Source organism: Aquarana catesbeiana, linkage group LG05 (genome assembly GCF_042186555.1).
Source record: "Aquarana catesbeiana isolate 2022-GZ linkage group LG05, ASM4218655v1, whole genome shotgun sequence".
NCBI classification, from domain to species: Eukaryota; Metazoa; Chordata; class Amphibia; order Anura; family Ranidae; genus Aquarana; species Aquarana catesbeiana.
Window position 1 is genome coordinate 289,949,424 of NC_133328.1, and position 26,492 is coordinate 289,975,915.

At 43.5% G+C, this 26,492-nt stretch overlaps 1 long non-coding RNA gene across 1 annotated transcript in view; it reads left to right on the forward strand.

The window, feature by feature from the left end:
• Positions 1–26,492, forward strand: part of LOC141144778 (uncharacterized) — an 89,507-nt gene that overhangs the window by 57,944 nt on the left and 5,071 nt on the right. The window lies entirely within an intron of this gene.

The window sequence follows — 26,492 nt, forward strand, 5'->3', positions numbered from 1 at the left end:
AAGCATACCAGCTCAAGCACCGCATGGCATCTTTTGGCCTGCGTACTTGTGTAGCCCCTTGAATGCCTACGGAGCACCGCTGGATCCGAGGACAAAACACAGGAAGAGGCCATGGAGGAAGAAGAAGAGGAGGGGGTGGAGGAGAGAGGTGTGTCACAATCATTAGTAGTGGCATTTTGGAGGCGTGATGGCGGAACAACCTCCAACACTACTGCACCTTGTCCTGCATCCTTCCCAGCTGCCAGCAGAGTGACCCATAGCGCCGTGAAACTTAGGTAACGTCCCTGTCCATGCCTGCTGGACAATGAGTCAGCGGTAATATGCACCTTACCGCTGACCGCCCTGTCCAGCGAGGCCAAGACATTGCCTTCCACATGCCGGTACAGAGCCGGAATCGCCTTCCGTGAGAAAAAGTAGTGTTTGGGTACCTGCCACTGAGGAACCGCACATTCCACTAACTCACGGAAGGGGGCAGAGTCTACCAACTGAAAAGGTAGCAGTTGAAGTGCTAGCAATTTTGCCAAGCTAGCATTCAACCGCTGGGCATGTGGATGGCTGGGAGCGAACTTCTTTCGGCGGTGCAGCAGCTGGGGCAGGGAAATTTGCCTGGTACAATCTGACATTGGTGTACCGAAAGCAGATTGCCCACAAGTACTTGGCTGTGGCACACCTAATTCTACACCTTCATTCCTCTCAGTGCAGGTCTCAGAGAGGACTGAAGGTATAGTGGGGTTGGAGATCTCAGCTGATGAGGTGCAATGAGAGGTCCTCTTTGTTCTTTGCTGTGGGTCTTTTAGATACGCTTGCCAACGAACTGCGTGGCAGGTCAACATATGTCTGGTCAAGCATGTGGTGCCCAAGCGGGAGATGTTTTGGCCACACGAGATACGCTTGAGACATATGTTGCAAATAGCAGTGGTGCGATCTGATGCACTCGTCTCAAAAAAGGCCCACACCAAAGAACTTTTAGAATAACGCGCAGAGACAGCAGCGCCCTGCACATGTGGAGCTTTGCAGTGTGATGCAGTCAGTGTGCTGCCCTTAGGCTGGCCCCTGGAGGGCATCTTGCCTCATTGGTGATGTACCTCCTCCTCCTCTCTCCTATTAGGCACCCACGTTGAGTCAGTGACCTCATCATCCCCCTCCTCATCACTGGAGCAAACCTGGCAGTATGCTGCAGCAGGGGGAGCATGACTGCCAGATTGCTGTCCTTCTTGGGCACCCCCTCTGTCCGTTCTCACGTTACTGCCTTAATATAGCTGAGTATCATCATCAGAGCCTTCTAAATGCTGGGCATCCTCCTGGAGCATGTACCCAACACTGTGGTCAAACAGTTCGAGGGACTCCTCAGGAGGACATGGTGGGTCTAGGGAAGGAGTAACTGATGCCATTGAGCCGCGGGAAGAGGCAGCAGTGGCAGCTGCTTTTCCGAGACAAAGTACCCTGAGGATTAGTGAGAGAGGATGAGGAGGATGAGCACTGTTGCCTCTAGACACAGAGCCTGCTTGACCTATTTTATTGGCTTGTGACTGTCTGCCTCTCCTTGTTGGCCTTCCAGACATACTAATGGCCTGTAGCTGCACTAAGCTTAGATATATATATATATATATATATATATATATATATATATATATATATATATATATATATATACATATATATATTGATATTGCAGCTAGCAAAATTAACTACCTGCCTGTAGTATGAGAACACCACCAACCTTCTACAGGTAGCTTTAGCTGAACACTGTGCAGAGCTCAGAAAAAAACTAACTTGTAACTTATTTAGCTGCCTGCGGTAGAGATAGGATCAGGAAAACACCACCAACCTTCTACAGGTAGCTTTAGCTGAACACTGTGCAGAGGTCGCACTACACTAACTTGTAGTTTTAGCTGAACACTGTGCAGAGGTCGCACTACACTAACTTGTAGCTTATTTAGCTTCCTGCAGTAGTGATAGGATCAGGAAAACACCACCAACCTTCTACTTGTTGCTTTAGATGAACACTGTGCAGAGCTTGGAAAAAACGAACTTGTAGCTTATTTAGCTGCCTGCGATAGTGATAGGATCAGGAAAACACCACCAACCTTCTACAGGTAGCTTTAGCTGAACACTATGCAGAGCTCGCAAAAAACTAACTTGTAACTTATTTAGCTGCCTGCGGTAGTGATAGGATCAGGAAAACACCACCAACCTTCTACAGGTAGCTTTAGCTGAACACTGTGCAGAGGTCGCACTACACTAACTTGTAGTTATAGCTGAACACTGTGAGGAGGACACACTACACTAACTTGTAGCTTTAGCTGAACACTGTGCAGAGGTCGCACTACACTAACTTGTAGTTTTAGCTGAACACTGTGAGGAGGACACGCTACACTAACTTGTAGCTTTAGCTGAACACTGTGCAGAGGTCGCACTACACTAACTTGTAGTTTTAGCTGAACACTGTGAGGAGGATGCACTACACTAACTTGTAGCTTTAGCTGAACACTGTGCAGAGGTCGCACTACACTAACTTGTAGTTTTAGCTGAACACTGTGAGGAGGACGCACTACACTAACTTGTAGCTTTAGCTGAACACTGTGAGGAGGACGCACTACCCTAACTTGTAGCTTTAGCTCAACACTGTGCACAACACTAACTTGTAGGTTTAGCTGAACACTGTTCAAAGGACGCACTACACTAACTTGTAGCTTTAGCTGAACACTGTGCAGAGGTCTCACTAAACTAACTTGTAGCTTTAACTGAACACTGTGAGGAGGACGCACTACACTAACTGTAAATAGTCTAGCTGCCTGACTGTGGTACTAATAGGATCAAAAGAACACCAGCAATTTTCTTCAGGTAGCTGTAAATACTGTAAGAACACAAGCCTGCCTGTCAGTAGCAAGATAACAGGAACGGATCTAGCTAAACTGAATGCAGTGTATATATATACTCAATACACTGTAAGTGCAGTTAACTCACTGACTGTCCCGCCTAATCTATCTAACTTAAATCAAATGACACTGTCTCTCTGTCTATCTCTCTCTCAATGCCGAAACACACACTACACAGGGCCGCCGCGCAGGCGGCCTTATATAGTGTGGGGCGTGTACTAAATTCCCTGAGACATAATTGGCCAAAGCCTCGTTGGCTTTGGCCAATTACGGCTCTCTGTTCAGACGGCGCTATGATTGGCCAAGTATGCAGGTCATAGTAAATGCTTGGCCAATCATCAGCCAGCAATGCACTGCGATTCCGCAGTGAATTATGGGCACCACACGAATTTGGCGTGAACGGCCAATATCTTCGCAATTCGGCGAATGGGCGAACAGACGATTTTTGAGTCGAACATGGGTTTGATTCAAACACGAAGCTCATCCCTAGCTACAAGTTAGTGTACTGTGACCTCTAAACAGTGTTCAGCTAAAGCTACAAGTTAGTGCAGTGCGACCTCTGCACAGTGTTCAGCTAAAGCGACAAGTTAGTGTAGTGCGACCTCTGCACAGTGTTAAGCTAAAGCTACAAGTTAGTGTAGTGCGACCTCTGCACCCTGTTCAGCTAAAGCTACCTGTAGAAGATTGGTGGTGTTTTTCTGATCCTATCACTATCTCAGTCAGCTACATTATTTACACGTTAATGTAGTGGGACCTCTGCATAGTGTTCAGATAAAGCTACCTGTAGAAGGTTGGTGGTGTTTTCCTGATCCTTTCACTACCGCAGGCAGCTACATCATTCACAAGTTAGTGTAGTGCGACCTCTGCACAGTGTTCAGCTAAAGCTACAAGTTAGTGTAGTGTGACCTCTGCACAGTGTTCAAGCTAAAGCTACCTGTAGAAGGTTGGTGGTGTTTTCCTGATCCTATCCCTACCGCAGGCAGCTACATTATTTAAACGTTAGTGTAGTGTGTCCTCTGCACAGTGTCCAGCTAAAGCTACGAGTTAGTGTAGTGCGACCTCTGCACAGTGTTCAGCTAAAGCTACAAGTTAGTGTAGTGCGACCTCTGCACAGTGTTCAGCTAAAGCTACAAGTTAGTGTAGTGCGACCTCTGCACAGTGTTCAGCAAAAGCTACAAATTAGTGTAGTGCGACCTCTGCAAAGTGATCAGCTAAAGATACAAGTTAGTGTAGTGCGACCTCTGCAGAGTGTTCAGCTAAAGCTACAAGTTAGTGTAGTGTGACCTCTGCACAGTGTCTAAGCTAAAGCTACCTGTAGAAGGTTGGTGGTGTTTTCCTGATCCTATCACAACCGCAGGCAGCTACATTATTTAAACGTTAGTGTAGTGCATCCTTTGCACAGTGTTCAGCTAAAGCTACGAGTTAGTGTAGTGCGACCTCTGCACAGTGTTCAGCTAAAGCTACAAGTTAGTGTAGTGCGACCTCTGCACAGTGTTCAGCTAAAGCTACAAGTTAGTGTAGTGCGACCTCTGCACAGTGTTCAGCTAAAGCTACAAGTTAGTGTAGTGCGACCTCTGCACAGTGTTCAGCTAAAGCTACAAGTTAGTGTAGTACGACCTCTGCACAGTGTTCAGCTAAAGCTACGAAATAGTGTAGTGTAGCCTCTGCACAGTGTTCAGCTAAAGCTACAAGATAGTGTAGTGTGACCTCTGCACAGTGTTCAGCTAAAGCTACAAGTTAGTGTAGTGCAACCTCTGCACAGTGTTCAGCTAAAGCTACCTGAAGAAGGTTGGTGGTGTTTTCCTGATCCTATCACTACCGCAGGCAGCTATATTATTTACAAGTTAGTGTGGTGCGTCCTCTGCACAATGTTCAGCTAAAGCTACCTGTAGAAGGTTGGTGGTGTTTTCCTGATCCTATCACTACCGCAGGCAGCTACATTATTTAAACGTTAGTGTAGTGCGTTCTCTGCATAGTCTCCAGCTAAAGCTACGAGTTAGTGTAGTGCGACCTCTGCACAGTGTTCAGCTAAAGCTACAAGTTAGTGTATTGCGACCTCTGCACAGTGTTCAAGCTAATGCTACCTATAGAAGGTTGGTGGTGTTTTCCTGATCCTATCACCACCGCAGGCAGCTACATTATTTAAACGTTAGTGTAGTGCATCCTCTGCACAGTGTTCAGCTAAAGCTACGAGTTAGTGTAGTGCAAACTCTGCACAGTGTTCAGCTAAAGCTATAAGTTAGTGTAGTGCGACCTCTGCACAGTGCTCAGCTAAAGCTACAAGTTAGTGTAATGCGACCTCTGCACAGTGTTCAGCTAAAGCTACCTGTAGAAGATTGGTGGTGTTTTTCTAATCCTATCACTACTGCAGGCAGCTACATTATTTACACGTTAGTGTAGTGCGAACTCTGCATAGTGTTCAGCTAAAGCTACCTGTAGAAGGTTGGTGGTTTTCTGATCCTATCACTACCGCAGGCAGCTACATTATTTACAAGTTAGTGTAGTGTGTCCTCTGCACAGTGTTCAGCTAAAGCTATCTGTAGAAGGTTGGTGGTGTTTTCCTGATCCTATCACTACCGCAGGCAGCTACATTAATTAAACGTTAGTGTAGTGCGTCCTCTGCACAGTGTTCAGCTAAAGCTACCTGTAGAAGGTTGGTGGTGTTTACCTGATCCTATCACTACCACAGGCAGCTACATTATTTAAACGTTAGTGTAGTGCGTCCTCTGCACAGTGTTCAGCTAAAGCTACCTGTAGAAGGTTGGTGGTGTTTACCTGATCCTATCACTACCACAGGCAGCTACATTATTTAAACGTTAGTGTAGTGCGTCCTCTGCACAGTGTTCAGCTAAAGCTACCTGTAGAAGGTTGGTGGTGTTTTCCTGACCCTGTCACTACCGCAGGCAGCTACATTATTCTACAGTGTTCAGCTAAAGCTACCTGTAGAAGACTGGTGGTGTTTTTCTGATCCTATCACTACCACAGGCAGCTACATTATTTACACGTTAGTGTAGTGCGAACTCTGCACAGTGTTCAGCTAAAGCTACCTGTAGAAGGTTGGTGGTTTCCTGATCCTATCACTACCGCAGTCAGCTACATTATTTACAAGATAGTGTAGTGCATCCTCTGCACAGTGTTCAGTTAAAGCTACCTGTAGAAGGTTGGTGGTTTTTTCCTGATCCTATCACTACCGCAGGCAGCTACATTATATAAACGTTAGTGTAGTGCGTCCTCTGCACAGTGTTCAGCTAAAGCTACAAGTTAGTGTAGTGCGACCTCTGCACAGTGTTCAGCTAAAGCTACAAGTTAGTGTACTGCGACCTCTGCACAGTGTTCAGCTAAAGCTACAAGTTAGTGTAGTGCGACATCTGCACACTGTTCAGCTAAAGCTACCTGTTGAAGATTGGTGGTGTTTTTCTGATAATATCGCTACTGCAGGCAGCTACATTATTTACACGTTAGTGCAGTGCGACCTCTGCACAGTGTTCAGCTAAAGCTACGTGTAGAAGGTTGGTGGTGTTTTCCTGATCCTATGACTACCACAGGCAGCTACATTATTTACAAGTTAGTGTAGTGCGACCTCTGCACAGTGTTCAGCTAAAGCTACAAGTTAGTGTAGTGCGACCTCTGCACAGTGTTCAGCTAAAGCTACAAGATAGTGTAGTGTGAGCTCTGCACAGTGTTCAGCTAAAGCTACCTGTAGAAGGTTGGTGTTTTCCTGATCCTATCACTACCGCAGGCAGCTACATTATTTAAACGTTAGTGTAGTGCAACCTCTGCACAGTGGTCAGCTAAAACTACAAATTAGTGTAGTGTGACCTCTGCACAGTGTTCAAACCAAAGCTACCTGTAGAAGGTTGGTGGTGTTTTCCTGATCTTATCACTACCGCAGGCAGCTACATTATTTAAACGTTAGTGTAGTGTGTCCTCTGCACAGTGTTCAGCTAATGCTACGAGTTATTGTAGTGCGACCTCTGCACAGTGTTGAGCTAAAGCTACAAGTTAGTGTACTGCGACCTTTGCACAGTGTTCAGCTAAAGCTACAAGTTAGTCTAGTGCAACCTCTGCACAGTGTTCAGCTAAAGCTACCTGTAGAAGATTGGTGGTGTTTTTCTGATCCAATCACTACCGCAGGCAGTTACATTATTTACACATTAGTGTAGTGCGACCTCTGCACAGTGTTTAGCTAAAGCTACCTGTAGAAGGTTGGTGGTGTTTTCCTGATCCTATCACTACCGCAGGCAGCTACATTATTTAAACGTTAGTGTAGTGTGTCCTTTGCACAGTGTCCAGCTAAAGCTACAAGTTAGTGTAGTGTGACCTCTGCACAGTGTTCAGCTAAAGCTACCTATAGAAGGTTGGTGGTGTTTTTCTGATCCTTTCTCTACCGCAGGCAGATAAATTATTTACAAATTAGTGTAGAGTATCCTCTGCACAGTGTTCAGCTAAAGCTACAAGTTAGTGTCATGTGACCTCTGCACAGTGTTCAAACTAAAGCTACCTGTAGAAGGTTGGCGGTGTTTTCCTGATCCTATCACTATCGCAGTCAGCTACATTATTTACACATTAGTGTAGTGCGACCTCTGCACAGTGTTCAGATAAAGCTACCTGTAGAAGGTTGGTGGTGTTTTCCTAATCCTTTCACTACCGAGTCGAACATGGGTTTGACTCAAACATGAAGCTCATCCCTAGCTACAAGTTAGTGTAGTGCGACCTCTGCACAGTGTTCAGCTAAAGCTACAAGTTAGTGTAGTGCGACCTCTGCACAGTGTTAAGCTAAAGCTACAAGTTAGTGTAGTGCGACCTCTGCACAGTGTTCAGCTAAAGCTACCTGTAGAAGATTGGTGGTGTTTTTCTGATCCTATCACTATCGCAGTGAGCTACATTATTTACACGTTAGTGTAGTGCGTCCTCTGCACAGTCTCCAGCTAAAGCTACGAGTTAGTGTAGTGCGACCTCTGCACAGTGTTCAGCTAAAACTACAAGTTAGTGTATTGCGACCTCTGCACAGTGTTCAAGCTAATGCTACCTATAGAAGGTTGGTGGTGTTTTCCTGATCCTATCACCACCGCAGGCAGCTACATTATTTAAACGTTAGTGTAGTGCATCCTCTGCACAGTGTTCAGCTAAAGCTATGAGTTAGTGTAGTGCAAACTCTGCACAGTGTTCAGCTAAAGCTATAAGTTAGTGTAATGCGACCTCTGCACAGTGCTCAGCTAAAGCTACAAGTTAGTGTACTGCGACCTCTGCACAGTGTTCAGCTAAAGCTACCTGTAGAAGATTGGTGGTGTTTTTCTAATCCTATAACTACTGCAGGCAGCTACATTATTTACACGTTAGTGTAGTGCGAACTCTGCACAGTGTTCAGCTAAAGCTACCTGTAGAAGGTTGGTGGTTTCCTGATCCTATCACTACCGCAGGCAGCTACATTATTTACAAGTTAGTGTAGTGTGTCCTCTGCACAGTGTTCAGCTAAAGCTATCTGTAGAAGGTTGGTGGTGTTTTCCTGATCCTATCACTACCGCAGGCAGCTACATTAATTAAACGTTAGTGTAGTGCGTCCTCTGCACAGTGTTCAGCTAAAGCTACCTGTAGAAGGTTGGTGGTGTTTACCTGATCCTATCACTACCGCAGGCAGCTACATTATTTAAACGTTAGTGTAGTGCGTCCTCTGCACAGTGTTCAGCTAAAGCTACCTGTAGAAGGTTGGTGGTGTTTTCCTGACCCTATCACTACCGCAGGCAGCTACATTATTCTACAGTGTTCAGCTAAAGCTACCTGTAGAAGACTGGTGGTGTTTTTCTGATCCTATCACTACCACAGGCAGCTACATTATTTACACGTTAGTGTAGTGCGAACTCTGCACAGTGTTCAGCTAAAGCTACCTGTAGAAGGTTGGTGGTTTCCTGATCCTATCACTACCGCAGTCAGCTACATTATTTACAAGATAGTGTAGTGCATCCTCTGCACAGTGTTCAGTTAAAGCTACCTGTAGAAGGTTGGTGGTGTTTTCCTGATCCTATCACTACCGCAGGCAGCTACATTATATAAACGTTAGTGTAGTACGTCCTCTGCACAGTGTTCAGCTAAAGCTACAAGTTAGTGTAGTGCGACCTCTGCACAGTGTTCAGCTAAAGCTACAAGTTAGTGTACTGCGACCTCTGCACAGTGTTCAGCTAAAGCTACAAGTTAGTGTAGTGCGACCTCTGCACACTGTTCAGCTAAAGCTACCTGTTGAAGATTGGTGGTGTTTTTCTGATAATATCGCTACTGCAGGCAGCTACATTATTTACACGTTAGTGCAGTGCGACCTCTGCACAGTGTTCAGCTAAAGCTACAAGTTAGTGTAGTGCGACCTCTGCACACTGTTCAGCTAAAGCTACCTGTTGAAGATTGGTGGTGTTTTTCTGATAATATCACTACTGCAGGCAGCTACATTATTTACACGTTAGTGCAGTGCGACCTCTGCACAGTGTTCAGCTAAAGCTACGTGTAGAAGGTTGGTGGTGTTTTCCTGATCCTATGACTACCGCAGGCAGCTACATTATTTACAAGTTAGTGTAGTGCGACCTCTGCACAGTGTTCAGCTAAAGCTACAAGTTAGTGTAGTGCGACCTCTGCACAGTGTTCAGCTAAAGCTACAAGTTAGTGTAGTGTGAGCTCTGCACAGTGTTCAGCTAAAGCTACCTGTAGAAGGTTGGTGTTTTCCTGATCCTATCACTACCGCAGGCAGCTACATTATTTAAACGTTAGTGTAGTGCAACCTCTGCACAGTTTTCAGCTAAAACTACAAATTAGTGTAGTGTGACCTCTGCACAGTGTTCAAACCAAAGCTACCTGTAGAAGGTTGGTGGTGTTTTCCGGATCTTATCACTACCGCAGGCAGCTACCTCATTTAAACGTTAGTGTAGTGTGTCCTCTGCACAGTGTTCAGCTAATGCTACGAGTTAGTGTAGTGCAACCTCTGCACAGTGTTGAGCTAAAGCTACAAGTTAGTGTACTGCGACCTCTGCACAGTGTTCAGCTAAAGCTACAAGTTAGTCTAGTGCAACCTCTGCACAGTGTTCAGCTAAAGCTACCTGTAGAAGATTGGTGGTTGTTTTTCTGATCCAATCACTACCGCAGGCAGCTACATTATTTACACATTAGTGTAGTGCGACCTCTGCACAGTGTTTAGCGAAAGCTACCTGTAGAAGGTTGGTGGTGTTTTCCTGATCCTATCACTACCGCAGGCAGCTACATTATTTAAACGTTAGTGTAGTGTGTCCTTTGCACAGTGTCCAGTTAAAGCTACAAGTTAGTGTAGTGTGACCTCTGCACAGTGTTCAGCTAAAGCTACCTGTAGAAGGTTGGTGGTGTTTTTCTGATCCTTTCTCTACCGCAGGCAGATACATTATTTACAAGTTAGTGTAGTGCGTCCTCTGCACAGTGTTCAGCTAAAGCTACAAGTTAGTGTAGTGTGACCTCTGCACAGTGTTCAAGCTAAAGCTACCTGTAGAAGGTTGGCGGTGTTTTCCTGATCCTATCACTATCGCAGTCAGCTACATTATTTACACGTTAGTGTAGTGCGACCTCTGCACAGTGTTCAGATAAAGCTACCTGTAGAAGGTTGGTGGTGTTTTCCTGATCCTTTCACTACCGAATCGAACATGGGTTTGACTCAAACATGAAGCTCATCCCTAGCTACAAGTGTACTGCGACCTCTAAACAGTGTTCAGCTAAAGCTACAAGTTAGTGTAGTGCGACCTCTGCACAGTGTTCAGCTAAAGCTACAAGTTAGTGTAGTGCGACCTCTGCACAGTGTTAAGCTAAAGCTACAAGTTAGTGTAGTGCGACCTCTGCACAGTGTTCAGCTAAAGCTACCTGTAGAAGATTGGTGGTGTTTTTCTGATCCTATCACTATCGCAGTGAGCTACATTATTTACACGTTAGTGTAGTGCGACCTCTGCACAGTGTTCAGATAAAGCTACCTGTAGAAGGTTGGTGGTGTTTTCCTGATCCTTTCACTACCGCATGCAGCTACATAATTTACAAGTTAGTGTAGTGCGACCTCTGCACAGTGTTCAGCTAAAGCTACAAGTTAGTGTAGTGTGACCTCTGCACAGTGTTCAAGCTAAAGCTACCTGTAGAAGGTTGGTGGTGTTTTCCTGATCCTATCACTATCGCAGGCAGCTACATTAGTTAAACATTAGTGTAGTGTGTCCCCTGCACAGTGTTCAGCTAAAGCTACAAGTTAGTGTAGTGTGACCTCTGCACAGTGTTCAGCTAAAGCTACAAGTTAGTGTAGTGCGACCACTGCACAGTGTTCAGCTAAAGCTACAAGTTAGTGTAGTGTGACCTCTGCACAGTGTTCAGCAAAAGCTATAAGTTAGTGTAGTGCGACCTCTGCACAGTGGTCAGCTAAAGATACAAGTTAGTGTAGTGCGACCTCTGCACAGTGTTCAGCTAAAGCTACAAGTTAGTGTAGTGTGACCTCTTCACAGTGTTTAAGCTAAAGCTACCTGTAGAAGGTTGGTGGTGTTTTCCTGATCCTATTACAACTGCAGGCAGCTACATTATTTAAACGTTAGTGTAGTCTGTCCTTTGCACAGTGTTCAGCTAAAGCTACGAGTTAGTGTAGTGTGACTTCTGCACAGTATTCAGCTAAAGCTACAAGTTAGTGTAGTGCGACCTCTGCACAGTGTTCAGCTAAAGCTACAAGTTAGTGTAGTGCGACCTCTGCACAGTGTTCAGCTAAAGCTACCTGTAGAACATAGGTGGTGTTTTTCTGATCCTATCACTACCGCAGGCAGCTACATTATTTACATGTTAGTGTAGTGCGACCTCTGCACAGTGTTCAGCTAAAGCTACCTGTAGAAGGTTGGTGGTGTTTTCCTGATCCTATCACTACCGCACGCAGCTACATTAATTAAACGTTAGTGTAGTGTGTCCTCTGCACAGTGTTCAGCTAAAGCTACTAATTAGTTTAGTACGACCTCTGCACAGTGTTCAGCTAAAGCTACGAGTTAGTGTAGTGCAACCTCTGCACAGTGTTCAGCTAAAGCTACTAGATAGTGTAGTGCGACCTCTGCACAGTGTTCAGCTAAAGCTGCAAGTAAGTGTAGTGCGACCTCTGCACAGTGTTCAGCTAAAGCTACCTGAAGAAGGTTGGTGGTGTTTACCTGATCCTATCACTACCGCAGGCAGCTACATTATTTAAACGTTAGTGTAGTGCGCCCTCTGCACAGTGTTCAGCTAAAGCTACCTGTAGAAGGTTGGTGGTGTTTTCCTGATCCTATCACTACCGCAGGCAGCTACATTATTCTACAGTGTTCAGCTAAAGCTACCTGTAGAAGACTGGTGGTGTTTTTCTGATCCTATCACTACCACAGGCAGCTACATTATTTACACGTTATTGTAGTGCGAACTCTGCACAGTGTTCAGCTAAAGCTACCTGTAGAAGGTTGGTGGTTTCCTGATCCTATCACTACCGCAGTCAGCTACATTATTTACAAGATAGTGTAGTGCATCCTCTTCACAGTGTTCAGCTAAAGCTTGCTGTAGAAGGTTGGTGGTATTTTCCTCATCCTATCACTACCGCAGGCAGCTACATTATATAAACGTTAGTGTAGTGCGTCCTCTGCACAGTGTTCAGCTAAAGCTACAAGTTAGTGTAGTGCGATCTCTGCACACTGTTTAGCTAAAGCTACAAGTTAGTGTACTGCAACCTCTGCACAGTGTTCAGCTAAAGCTACCTGTAGAAGATTGGTGGTGTTTTTCTGATTCTATCACTACTGCAGGCAGCTACATTATTTACACGTTAGTGTAGTGTGACCTCTGCACAGTGTTCAGCTAAAGCTACGTGTAGAAGGTTGGTGGTGTTTTCCTGATCCTATGACTACCGCAGGCAGCTACATTATTTACAAGTTAGTGTAGTGCGACCTCTGCACAGTGTTCAGCTAAAGCTACAAGTTAGTGTAGTGCGACCTCTGCACAGTGTTCAGCTAAAGCTACGAGTTAGTGTAGTGCAACCTCTGCACAGTGTTCAGCTAAAACTACAAGTTAGTATAGTGTGACCTCTGCACAGTGTTCAGCTAAAGCTACCTGTAGAAGGTTGTTGGTGTTTTTCTGATCCTATCACTACCGCAGGCAGCTACATTTTTTACAAGTTAGTGTAGTGCATCCTCTGCACAGTGTTCAGCTAAAGCTACCTGTAGAAGGTTGGTGGTGTTTTCCTGATCCTATCACTACCGCAGGCAGCTACATTATTTAAACGTTAGTGTAGTGCGTCCTTTGCACAGTGTCCTGCTAAAGCTACAGGTTAGTGTAGTGCGATCTCTGCACAGTGTTCAGCTAAAGCTACAAGTTAGTGTAGTGTGACCTCTGCACAGTGTTCAGCTAAAGCTACAAGTTAGTGTAGTGCGACCTCTGCACAGTGTTCGAGCTAAAGCTACCTGTAGAAGGTTGGTGGTGTTTTCCTGATCCTATCACAACCGTAGGCAGCTACATTATTTAAACATTAGTGTAGTGCGTCCTTTGCACAATGCTCAGCTAAAGCTACAAGTTAGTGTAGTGCGACCTCTGCACAGTGTTCAGCAAAAGCTACAAGTTAGTGTAGTGCGACCTCTGCACAGTGGTCAGCTAAAGCTACAAGTTAGTGTAGTGCGACCTCTGCACAGTGTTCAGCTAAAGCTACTAGTTAATGTAGTGCGACCTCTGCACAGTGTTCGAGCTAAAGCTACCTGTAGAAGGTTGGTGATTTCCTGATCCTATCACTACCGCAGTCAGCTACATTATTTACAAGATAGTGTAGTGCATCCTCTTCACAGTGTTCAGCTAAAGCTATCTGTAGAAGGTTGGTGGTGTTTTCCTGATCCTATCACTACCGCAGGCAGCTACATTATTTAAATGTTAGTGTAGTGCGTCCTCTGCACAGTGTTAAGCTAAAGCTACAAGTTAGTGTAGTGCGATCTCTGCACAGTGTTTAGCTAAAGCTACAAGTTAGTGTACTGCAACCTCTGCACAGTGTTCAGCTAAAGCTACAAGTTAGTTTAGTGTGACCTCTGCACACTGTTCAGCTAAAGCTACCTGTTGAAGATTGGTGGTGTTTTTCTGATCCTATCACTACTGCAGGCAGCTACATTATTTACACATTAGTGTAGTTTGACCTCTGCACAGTGTTCAGCTAAAGCTACGTGTAGAAGGTTGGTGGTGTTTTCCTGATCCTATGACTACCGCAGGCAGCTACATTATTTACAAGTTAGTGTACTGCGAACTCTGCACAGTGTTCAGCTAAAGCTACGAGTTAGTGTAGTGCGACCTCTGCACAGTGTTCAGCTAAAGCTACAAGTTAGTATAGTGTGACCTCTGCACAGTGTTCAGCTAAAGCTACCTGTAGAAGGTTGGTGGCGTTTTTCTGATCCTATCACTACCGCAGGCAGCTACATTGTTTACAAGTTAGTGTAGTGCATCCCCTGCACAGTGTTCAGCTAAAGCTACCTGTAGAAGGTTGGTGGTGTTTTCCTGATCTTATCACTACCGCAGGCAGCTACATTATTTAAACGTTAGTGTAATGCGTCCTTTGCACAGTGTCCTGCTAAAGCTACAAGTTACTGTAGTGCGACCTCTGCACAGTGTTCAGCTAAAGCTACAAGTTAGTGTATTGTGACCTCTGCACAGTGTTCAGCTAAAGCTGCAAGTTAGTGTAGTGCAACCTTTGCACAGTGTTCAGCTAAAGCTACAAGTTAGTGTAGTGCGACCTCTGCACAGTGTTCAGATAAAGCTAACTGTAGAAGGTTGATGGTGTTTTCCTGATCCTTTCACTACCGCAGGCAGCTACATAATTTACAAGTTAGTGTAGTGCGACCTCTGCACAGTGTTCAGCTAAAGCTACAAGTTAGTGTAGTGCGACCTCTGCACAGTTTTCAGCTAAAGCTACAAGTTAGTGTAATGCAACCTCTGCACAGTGTTCAGCAAAAACTACAAGTTAGTGTAGTGCGACCTCTGCACAGTGGTCAGCTAAAGCTACAAGTTAGTGTAGTGCGACCTCTGCACAGTGTTCAGCTAAAGCTACAAGTTAGTGTAGTGCGACCTCTGCACAGTGTTCGAGCTAAAGCTACCTTTAGAAGGTTGGTGGTGTTTTCCTGATCCTATCACAACCGCAGGCAGCTACATTATTTAAACATTAGTGTAGTGCGTCCTTTGCACAGTGTTAAGCTAAAGCTACAATTTAGTGTAATGCGACCTCTGCACAGTGTTCAGCTAAAGCTACAAGTTAGTGTAGAACGACCTCTTCAAAGTGTTCAGCTAAAGCTACAAGTTAGTGTAGTGCGACCTCTGCACAGTGTTCAAGCTAAAGCTATCTGTAGGAGGTTAGTGGTGTTTTCCTGATCCGATCACTACCGCAGGCAGCTACATTATTTAAACATTAGTGTAGTGTGTCCTCTACACAGTGTTCAGCTAAAGCTATGAGTTAGTGTAGTGCGACCTCTGCACAGTGTTCAGCTAAAGCTACAAGTTAGTGTAGTGCGACCTCTGCACAGTGTTCAGCTAAAGCTACAAGTTAGTGTAGTGCGACCTCTGCACAGTGTTCAGCTAAAGCTACGAGTTAGTGTAGTGCAACCTCTGCACAGTGTTCAGCTAAAGCTACAAGTTAGTATAGTGTGACCTCTGCACAGTGTTCAGCTAAAGCTACCTGTAGAAGGTTGTTGGTGTTTTTCTGATCCTATCACTACCGCAGGCAGCTACATTTTTTACAAGTTAGTGTAGTGCATCCTCTGCACAGTGTTCAGCTAAAGCTACCTGTAGAAGGTTGGTGGTGTTTTCCTGATCCTATCACTACCGCAGGCAGCTACATTATTTAAACGTTAGTGTAGTGCGTCCTTTGCACAGTGTCCTGCTAAAGCTACAGGTTAGTGTAGTGCGATCTCTGCACAGTGTTCAGCTAAAGCTACAAGTTAGTGTAGTGTGACCTCTGCACAGTGTTCAGCTAAAGCTACAAGTTAGTGTAGTGCGACCTCTGCACAGTGTTCGAGCTAAAGCTACCTGTAGAAGGTTGGTGGTGTTTTCCTGATCCTATCACAACCGTAGGCAGCTACATTATTTAAACATTAGTGTAGTGCGTCCTTTGCACAATGTTCAGCTAAAGCTACAAGTTAGTGTAGTGCGACCTCTGCACAGTGTTCAGCAAAAGCTACAAGTTAGTGTAGTGCGACCTCTGCACAGTGGTCAGCTAAAGCTACAAGTTAGTGTAGTGCGACCTCTGCACAGTGTTCAGCTAAAGCTACTAGTTAATGTAGTGCGACCTCTGCACAGTGTTCGAGCTAAAGCTACCTGTAGAAGGTTGGTGATTTCCTGATCCTATCACTACCGCAGTCAGCTACATTATTTACAAGATAGTGTAGTGCATCCTCTTCACAGTGTTCAGCTAAAGCTATCTGTAGAAGGTTGGTGGTGTTTTCCTGATCCTATCACTACCGCAGGCAGCTACATTATTTAAACGTTAGTGTAGTGCGTCCTCTGCACAGTGTTAAGCTAAAGCTACAAGTTAGTGTAGTGCGATCTCTGCACAGTGTTTAGCTAAAGCTACAAGTTAGTGTACTGCAACCTCTGCACAGTGTTCAGCTAAAGCTACAAGTTAGTTTAGTGTGACCTCTGCACACTGTTCAGCTAAAGCTACCTGTTGAAGATTGGTGGTGTTTTTCTGATCCTATCACTACTGCAGGCAGCTACATTATTTACACATTAGTGTAGTTTGACCTCTGTACAGTGTTCAGCTAAAGCTACGTGTAGAAGGTTGGTGGTGTTTTCCTGATCCTATGACTACCGCAGGCAGCTACATTATTTACAAGTTAGTGTACTGCGAACTCTGCACAGTGTTCAGCTAAAGCTACGAGTTAGTGTAGTGCGACCTCTGCACAGTGTTCAGCTAAAGCTACAAGTTAGTATAGTGTGACCTCTGCACAGTGTTCAGCTAAAGCTACCTGTAGAAGGTTGGTGGCGTTTTTCTGATCCTATCACTACCGCAGGCAGCTACATTGTTTACAAGTTAGTGTAGTGCATCCCCTGCACAGTGTTCAGCTAAAGCTACCTGTAGAAGGTTGGTGGTGTTTTCCTGATCTTATCACTACCGCAGGCAGCTAAATTATTTAAACGTTAGTGTAGTGCGTCCTTTGCACAGTGTCCTGCTAAAGCTACAAGTTACTGTAGTGCGACCTCTGCACAGTGTTCAGCTAAAGCTACAAGTTAGTGTATTGTGACCTCTGCACAGTGTTCAGCTAAAGCTGCAAGTTAGTGTAGTGCAACCTTTGCACAGTGTTCAGCTAAAGCTACAAGTTAGTGTAGTGCGACCTCTGCACAGTGTTCAGATAAAGCTAACTGTAGAAGGTTGGTGGTGTTTTCCTGATCCTTTCACTACCGCAGGCAGCTACATAATTTACAAGTTAGTGTAGTGCGACCTCTGCACAGTGTTCAGCTAAAGCTACAAGTTAGTGTAGTGCGACCTCTGCACAGTTTTCAGCTAAAGCTACAAGTTAGTGTAATGCAACCTCTGCACAGTGTTCAGCAAAAACTACAAGTTAGTGTAGTGCGACCTCTGCACAGTGGTCAGCTAAAGCTACAAGTTAGTGTAGTGCGACCTCTGCACAGTGTTCAGCTAAAGCTACAAGTTAGTGTAGTGCGACCTCTGCACAGTGTTCGAGCTAAAGCTACCTTTAGAAGGTTGGTGGTGTTTTCCTGATCCTATCACAACCGCAGGCAGCTACATTATTTAAACATTAGTGTAGTGCGTCCTTTGCACAGTGTTAAGCTAAAGCTACAATTTAGTGTAATGCGACCTCTGCACAGTGTTCAGCTAAAGCTACAAGTTAGTGTAGAACGACCTCTTCAAAGTGTTCAGCTAAAGCTACAAGTTAGTGTAGTGCGACCTCTGCACAGTGTTCAAGCTAAAGCTATCTGTAGGAGGTTAGTAGTGTTTTCCTGATCCGATCACTACCGCAGGCAGCTACATTATTTTAACATTAGTGTAGTGTGTCCTCTACACAGTGTTCAGCTAAAGCTATGAGTTAGTGTAGTGCAACCTCTGCACAGTGTTCAGCTAAAGCTACAAGTTAGTGTAGTGCGACCTCTGCACAGTGTTCAGTTAAAGCTACAAGTTAGTGTAGTGCGACCTCTGCACAGTGTTCAGCTAAAGCTACCTGTAGAAGGTTGGTGGTGTTTTTCTGATCCTATCACTACCGCAGGCAGCTACATAATTTACACGTTAGTGTAGTGCGATCTCTGCACAGTGTTCAGCTAAAGCTACCTGTAGAAGAATGGTGGTGTTTTTCTGATCCTATCACTACTGCATTAAGCTACATTATTTACAAGTAAGTGTAGTGCGACCTCTGCACAGTGTTCAGCTAAAGCTACACGTTAGTGTAGTGCGACCTCTGCACAGTGTTCAGCTAAAGCTACCTGTAGAAGGTTGGTGGTGTTTTTCTGATCCTATCACTACCACAGGGAGCTACATTTTTTTCAAGTTAGTGTAGTGCTTCCTCTGCACAGTGTTCAGCTAAAGATACCTGTAGAAGGTTGGTGGTGTTTTCCTGATCCTATCACTACCGCAGGCAGCTACATTATTTAAATGTTAGTGTAGTGCGTCCTTTGCACAGTGTCCAGCTAAAGCTATGAGTTAGTGTAGTGTGACCTCTGCACAGTGTTCAGCGAAAGCTACCTTTAGAAGGTTGGTGGTGTTTTCCTGATCCTATCACAACCGCAGGCAGCTACATTATTTAAACATTAGTGTAGTGCGTCCTTTGCACAGTGTTCAGCTAAAGCTACCTGTAGAAGGTTGGTGGTGTTTTTCTGATCCTATCACTACCGCAGGCAGCTACATAATTTACACGTTAGTGTAGTGCGATCTCTGCACAGTGTTCAGCTAAAGCTACCTGTGGAAGAATGGTGGTGTTTTTCTGATCCTATCACTACTGCAGGCAGCTACATTATTTACACGTTAGTTTAGTGCGACCTCTGCACTGTGTTCAGCTAAAGCTACAAGTTAGTGTAGTGCGACCTCTGCACAGTGTTCAGCTAAAGCTACAAGTTAGTGTAGTGCGACCTCTGCACAGTGTTCGAGCTAAAGCTACCTTTAGAAGGTTGGTGGTGTTTTCCTGATCCTATAACAACCGCAGGCAGCTACATTATTTAAGCATTAGTGTAGTGCGTCCTTTGCACAGTGTTAAGCTAAAGCTACAATTTAGTGTAGTGCGACCTCTGCAAAGTGTTCAGCTAAAGCTACAAGTTAGTGTAGTGCGACCTCTGCACAGTGTTCAGCTAAAGCTACCTGTAGAAGATTGGTGGTGTTTTTCTGATCCTATCACTACCGCAGGCAGCTACATTATTTACACGTTAGTTTAGTGCGACCTCTGCACTGTGTTCAGCTAAAGCTACAAGTTAGTGTAGTGCGACCTCTGCACAGTGTTCAAGCTAAAGCTACCTGTAGGAGGTTAGTGGTGTTTTCCTGATCCTATCACTACCGCAGGCAGCTACATTATTTAAACATTAGTGTAGTGTGTCCTCTGCACAGTGTTCAGCTAAAGCTACGAGTAAGTGTAATGCGGCCTCTGCACAGTGTTCAGCTAAAGCTATGAGTTAGTGTAGTGCGACCTCTGCACAATGTTCAGCTAAAGCTACAAGTTAGTGTAGTGCGACCTCTGCACAGTGTTCAGCTAAAGCTACAAGTTAATGAACAGAAACTAAAGGCTGTTTAGCCTAGAGACAAAGGGGAGGGGAAAAAACTTCCCCAGGGACTTTTAAGGTGCTATTTAATAAACAGTATACTCAAAGAATTCTGTACAATCATATTGAATAAAATTAATATTTATTGATATGAATCACATTAAAATATTTATGCCATACTTCAGGAGTAAGACATGTTAATAAGAACACTATGACATAAACAATGTCACCCAAGAAAAATTTTTTTGTTATATCACAATTAGACAGTGCAACAAGAAGCAACTACTTAAAGGTGCCAAGACAATCTGCCGCTCTCGACATGTTTCGCTCTAATACGAGCTTCTTCAGGAGTTTAAAGGCAATGATTGTGGCGGACTCTAAATGATGGGAAAATAAGCAAAAATCAATACATACATTTAAACATAAATAGAAAGCATCTAATGAATTTTTTCTTCGAATATGCACAAATTCCATTATCAGGGCAAAGGTTGACACAGAGAATTTAAATACATGCATATAGATTTCGATATTGAACACTTTGATCAAATATAAGTAAACAATCAAAATTTATACATCTTACCAGGCTGTAGCACATTAATCCGACATAAATATTTCAATAGATCGACAGTACTGCTGCTAGTTTCAAACCGGAAAGTTCACATATATGAGGGATATCACTGCCATGCTATGACCACAGGGGAATATAAAGTTTACGAAGCGGCCCTTTAAAAAGGAAGATACATTCAAAGATTAGAAAAGATAGAAAAAAAAAGGGGGGGGGGGGGATCGCAACCAAGCTCTTTCATGATATAATTTTTATAATTTTAGAGGGATATGTACCCTAAAGGTAGAACCAATTTAAGATATATTACCTGGAACATAAAAGTATACCGGCAAATAATATCATATAGGTGGAGATGACATCATAAACGAGTGAAAAAATTGGTGAAAAAATTTCACTGATGGCTGCAAGAAGGAGCGATCGCCAGCAGAAATATTTTCTAAATATGGAAGAGGAAAAACAATAAAGGGTCAATGGAGAATTCAAAGTGTAACTAACTGTCAACTACTGACAGTGTCACACAGGGAAAACTTACTTCACAAGTAGTGGTCCGGCATGCAGACTGAGGGGAGCATCACGCTGCCTCTGTAGGATCGCACCGGTGACAGAGCTGTGGGCGGTGTGTAACCGCCTTTATATACCCCCATCACGGCGGCGTCTGTTCTCGCCGCCGGGATGCGGACGCTCAATGAGGCCGGTCACGTCAGGACGTGGGGGAGCGCGGTGACGTCAACTCTGGCGTCATCAACGTGTGTGGAAGTTACTGCGCATGTCTGCGCGGTTCAGAAGCCCATGGGGCATGAAGGCGCCGGAGGCGCCATTTTAGTTAAGGGAAAAAGAAAGGTAAAAGCAGAATAGATATAAATTGAGGCATAATGCCAGCTTTTATTTTACAAAATGATAGAAAAATATGTATATGTATTCCCAATAAATTCATTAATAAAGGCTCATGTTAATATCAATAATTCGGTATCCAAAACCCATACCAGACGTGATCCGGCTCAAATTAAAGGGCCACCAGCCATAGGGGCGATTGGTTCAACATCCCAATGGTGGGTGCCCAGGGCGTCCGTGTGGTCCAAATTGACAAAGATAGTCCCAATATGAGAATACTTCCGGCGAGCAATTAAAAATAAAAAATAAAAAATAAAAAATATACATGAAATATATAGAGCCAAAGAAACTTCATAAGTGAAGTTTGCAGCCACAGCCTGCAAGATGTAGTACAGATAAAACAGTGGAAATTCAATGACAAAAAATGTAACATACATAAAAATATATATGGTCATATTATAGCTATTACTGAGTATCATCTATGGCTCAAACATACAAGTGATGCCATAGCACAGCATAAAAATACTGGGTATAATAAACGACCAAAAATAATAAAAAAATATAAAGAAAAAGGACAAAGGAGAAAAGAAAAAGGGGGGAAGAAACATCGCAAGGGTAATACAAGGCAGAAGATGCGAGCCTCATCAAGGTTAGGAGTATTGTGATTATTCAAATAAATGGCTTGAAACTGAACGCATCGTTCATGCCTGGGTGTTGGAGAGCTGACAGTTTGTGTATCCAGCGTGCCTCCTTTTGTAGGAGGAGCTTGTCATAGTCTCCTCCTCTAACACCGGGGGGAATATGTTCTAGAGCAAAAAAGTGTAAGCAGTTAGCGTCAAAATTATGTTGTAGGCCTACATGTCGGCTGATAGGGGTCTCCATTCTTTTTTTCTGTATAAGGGAAACATGATCCCTAATTCGACAGAAAAAGGGCCTCTTAGTTTTCCCGATGTAAAACATTTTACATTCGCATAGCATAATGTACACTATACCAATGGATTGACAAGTTACTGCAAATTTTGGTTTGAACAAATCCCCGTTAGGCAACAAAAGGCTACGAGTAGCTAAAATATATCTGCAGTAGGAACAACAGTGGCAGGGTCTGCTGCCTTTATCAGCATCTTTGATTTTAACAACACGATTTTCATAGTGGCTCTGTACCAATGAATCCCTCAGGGATCGACTTCGTCTGAAAGTGATCTCTGGGTATGAATTAAGGTGTTTTGCCACTTTTTCGTCTCCCATCAACAAATACCAATATTTGTTGAGAATATCACGTATTTGTTTATGTTGACTAGAATAAGTAGTGATGAGTCTGACGCCAGGATTGGCTTTTTTAGGTCTAATGTTGTGTAAGAGAGAAACTCTATTTTGATTTTTAGCTCTAAGGTAGGCTTTTTTAAGGCACTTTTTGCTGTATCCCCGGTTCAAGAAACGGAGACGTAAACATTTAGCTTCCTTTTCAAAGTCAGACTCATCACTACAATTGCGTTTAGCACGTAAGTATTGCCCATAGGGCACACTTGTAATCAAGGGGGCTGGATGAGAACTGCTGGCATGCAGCAGGGAATTACCTGCTGACGGTTTACGGTATAAGGTTGTTGTGATACTGCCGTCAAATTTAACTGTGATTTGGGTATCCAAAAAAGTCAGACTGGATTGACTAAGCTCCACCGTGAATCTAAGGTTGTACCTGTTAGTTTTTAGACTTTCCAAAAAGGACAAAAGAAGATCTTTGGGGCCTATCCATATGAAAAAAATGTCGTCAATAAACCTCCTCCATAAGGGGATTAGTTCCATATATTGTTGCATGTCATCTCGGGAAAATAATTCCCGTTCCCACCCCCCCAGATACAGGTTGGCATAAGAGGGGGCGCATTTGGTCCCCATAGCCACCCCCTGTATCTGGAGGTAGTGGGATCCCCCAAACAAGAAGATATTGTTGGAGAGGATGAACATTAACAAATTCAAAATGAATTCGTTATATTGAGATGATGTCTCATGGTTTTGAAAGAGAAAATCTTTGACGATCTCTACCCCCTGCTGATGGGGGATAGAGTTATATAAGGCCTCCACGTCGAGGGCTACCAGCCATGCGCCCGCGGGGAGGGAAATCCCATCGAGGGCGCGTAGCAGGTCATTGGTGTCCTGAAGATAGGACACCAAACCCTCGACATGGGGCCTAAGAGAGTCATCGATTAATTGGCTGGCTGTTTCGGTGAGACTGCCGTTACCAGAAACAATCGGGCGGCCTGGGGGTTTAGTCTGACTTTTATGAATTTTAGGGAGAGCGTATAGTGTGGGTGTTCGTGGAGATGTAACGTTTAAAAACTCCCAAGTAGACTTATTAATGAGACCACTTCGGTAGGCCGAGCCTATTAGATGTTGGTAACGGTTAATAGTCAAAGTAACATGAGTTGGTGATACTTTGCGGTACCACTCACGATTCTGAACAATAGCTAATACCATGGACTCATATTGTCCCCTGTCCATCACCACTAGGTTGCCGCCCTTATCGGCAGGCTTAATTATAATGCTTTGATTTAATTGTAAAGATTTTAAAGCCTTGGTTTGGGAAGAAGTCAGGTTGGCTTCGGAGATGTTTCTCCATTTAGTTTCCATAATTTCTTTGGTGACTTGGTTAGTGAATGCCCATACGTTCGGATTACCTTGAAGGGCAGGAAATTTGGAGGATTTAGGTTTATAATTACGAGGTATGGCACTAGACAGAGGATGAGGATGGGCCAATGGAGGTGGGGGAGGAGGAGAGGGGTCAACAGCCGTTTCGAGGCTGTTGAGCCTCGAGCAGGTCTGTTTCACTAATCCCTCCCTCCTCCCACAGCTCCATTAGGTCCTCCATGGCCTTGATGTCATTGATGGACATATCCCTCCAAAGGGGATTATCCAGAGACAAACTCTGGATTGATGGAGGTGGTCTGTCATAAAGAATTTTAAACATGAGTTTTCTCGAAAATAAATTGAGATCTTTGATCAATTCAAAAGGATCTACCCTTTGCGTAGGGCAAAAGGTAAGGCCCAATTTTAACACAGAAATTTGTTCTGCCGAGAGAGGACAGGAGGAAATATTGATCACCTCGAGTTGAGTTTCTGGGGTTTGGAATTCCCCGAATCTAGATTCGTGGTTCTTTTGGCATCGGGCATCAATTGTGCAAAAATTGGGGCTGGACGAAAATCCTGCTGCGAAGAAAAAGTGTTAACATTACTTACTGAAGTGCTCGGGCCGATAGTGAGTGCACAGGTGGTTGTGCAAGTGTTAGAAAGAGATTCAGAATGTGTCGGTGCGCTGGTGAGTAAGCTTTTATTCGCACCCGCTCGAGTGACCATGGGTGTCTTAGGGTTAGGCGTGCGTCTAACTGTGCCCGTGAGTACATTTTCTCTAAGATGTTTGGAATTCAGTGGATCCTGAGTTCTAGTGAGCCGCGTGAATTCTTGTGCCTGTAGTGAGGAAATAGAAGAGACGGATGAATCAGAATCACTGGGTTCACTGTTCGCCTGTCTGGTTTGACGTGTTTGGTTATTACGTTTTTTTCTTTTGTAATTATTTTGAGACCAATTATATGCTTGTTTATTGTCATAAGCTAGTTTGTCTCTGATATATTTTTTTTCCTTCGTTTTTAAAATCTCTGTTACATAGGTTTCTAAATTACTTTTAAGTTCATTTTCACGTGTAGGATCCTTGAAAAAGTCACGTGACTGTGATGTAACGCGTGGGAGGAGCCAAGGAAGCTCTGTGCAGATCAGCAGTTTCACACAGTGTACTGCACTGAATCTGCTCCTGTCTAAGGCGTGGGACTGCTATAGTAAAACCTGCATATGCCTTATCATTATAAGGCACACGTGAGTGGATTGAAGTTTGCCTGTGTACCTTGGTATCCTAACTATTGCACAATGATTGGTTTTTTTCTCTTATCTGCCTGTTTATGATTCCCACATTGGTTGTGAATAGAAGCAAAAAACACATTGGTACTATCAATGAGCACCTTAATTAAGCAAGTGTTTTTAAACAGCTTTGCTAGTGATCAAAAGCTCTATACCAATCAGGATTCTACACCTGTATAATTGAACCTTCTGAATACATCCCTATATATTTATTTTTATGTGGATTTTTTATGTGAATTTTTTACACATTTGGTGTCACTAATTTTTAATAATTTTACACTATTTTGATTGCTGGATTTTATAGGAATTTTTACTCACCGCTGGATTTATTTGACTATTTATATTTATTCTTATATATTCATTTTCATGCACATTGTGAAGCGCTTCAAATATCATTATTTATTCTTTTTAAGTGACTCTGAAAACACTCTCTTTTGATAGCAGCCTCACTTGGTTTTATGTGTAATTATCAGCTATTTAGCATCACAGCGCTTTGTGTTTTATATATAAATTTTGATTGTTTACTTATATTTGATCAAAGTGTTCAATATCGAAATCTATATGCATGTATTTAAATTCTCTGTGTCAACCTTTGCCCTGATAATGGAATTTGTGCATATTCGAAGAAAAAATTCATTAGATGCTTTCTATTTATGTTTAAATGTATGTATTGATTTTTGCTTATTTTCCCATCATTTAGAGTCCGCCACAATCATTGCCTTTAAACTCCTGAAGAAGCTCGTATTAGAGCGAAACATGTCGAGAGCGGCAGATTGTCTTGGCACCTTTAAGTAGTTGCTTCTTGTTGCACTGTCTAATTGTGATATAACAAAAAAATTTTTCTTGGGTGACATTGTTTATGTCATAGTGTTCTTATTAACATGTCTTACTCCTGAAGTATGGCATAAATATTTTAATGTGATTCATATCAATAAATATTAATTTTATTCAACATGATTGTACAGAATTCTTTGAGTATACTGTTTATTAAATAGCACCTTAAAAGTCCCTGGGGAAGTTTTTTCCCCTCCCCCTTTGTCTCTAGGCTAAACAGCCTTTAGTTTCTGTTCATTACCTAATCATGGGATGTGGTGCTTACAGTTGACTATCTCTGTCCTCCCTATACTCTACTATTATAATTTGGGGTGTTACCCACCCTTCATCTCTTTGGACAGATATAGTCACTGGACTATCCAAATTTTGGATCCATTAACAGATATTCAGTGGAATTCTTGACTCAATGATAAATCCCCCTTCTTTTCTTATCTAAAACCCTTTCCTCCTCCCCACTCTCTTAAGTTTCTGCCTTTTCCCAATCATACCTATTTTTGTTCATCATTGATAGACAATATTTAACCTAGTGTTTGTTTATAAGCTTAGTTTCTCTCTACTTGTTACATTGGGGTTGATCTTTTCTAGACTTATTAGTTTTACACAATGGCTAACTTTTGTGGACAGGCCTTTGATGGCTTGATGGATCACATCCATAAATCACAAAATACCTCCAGTGGAGGCTTGTCTATGAAACGCTTTTTTTCGAGACTGCAACGCATGCTCGAGAAAAAATCAAGGCTGTTTTGGAATAGATGGTACTTTCTCAAATACACTGAAGAGAATATCAC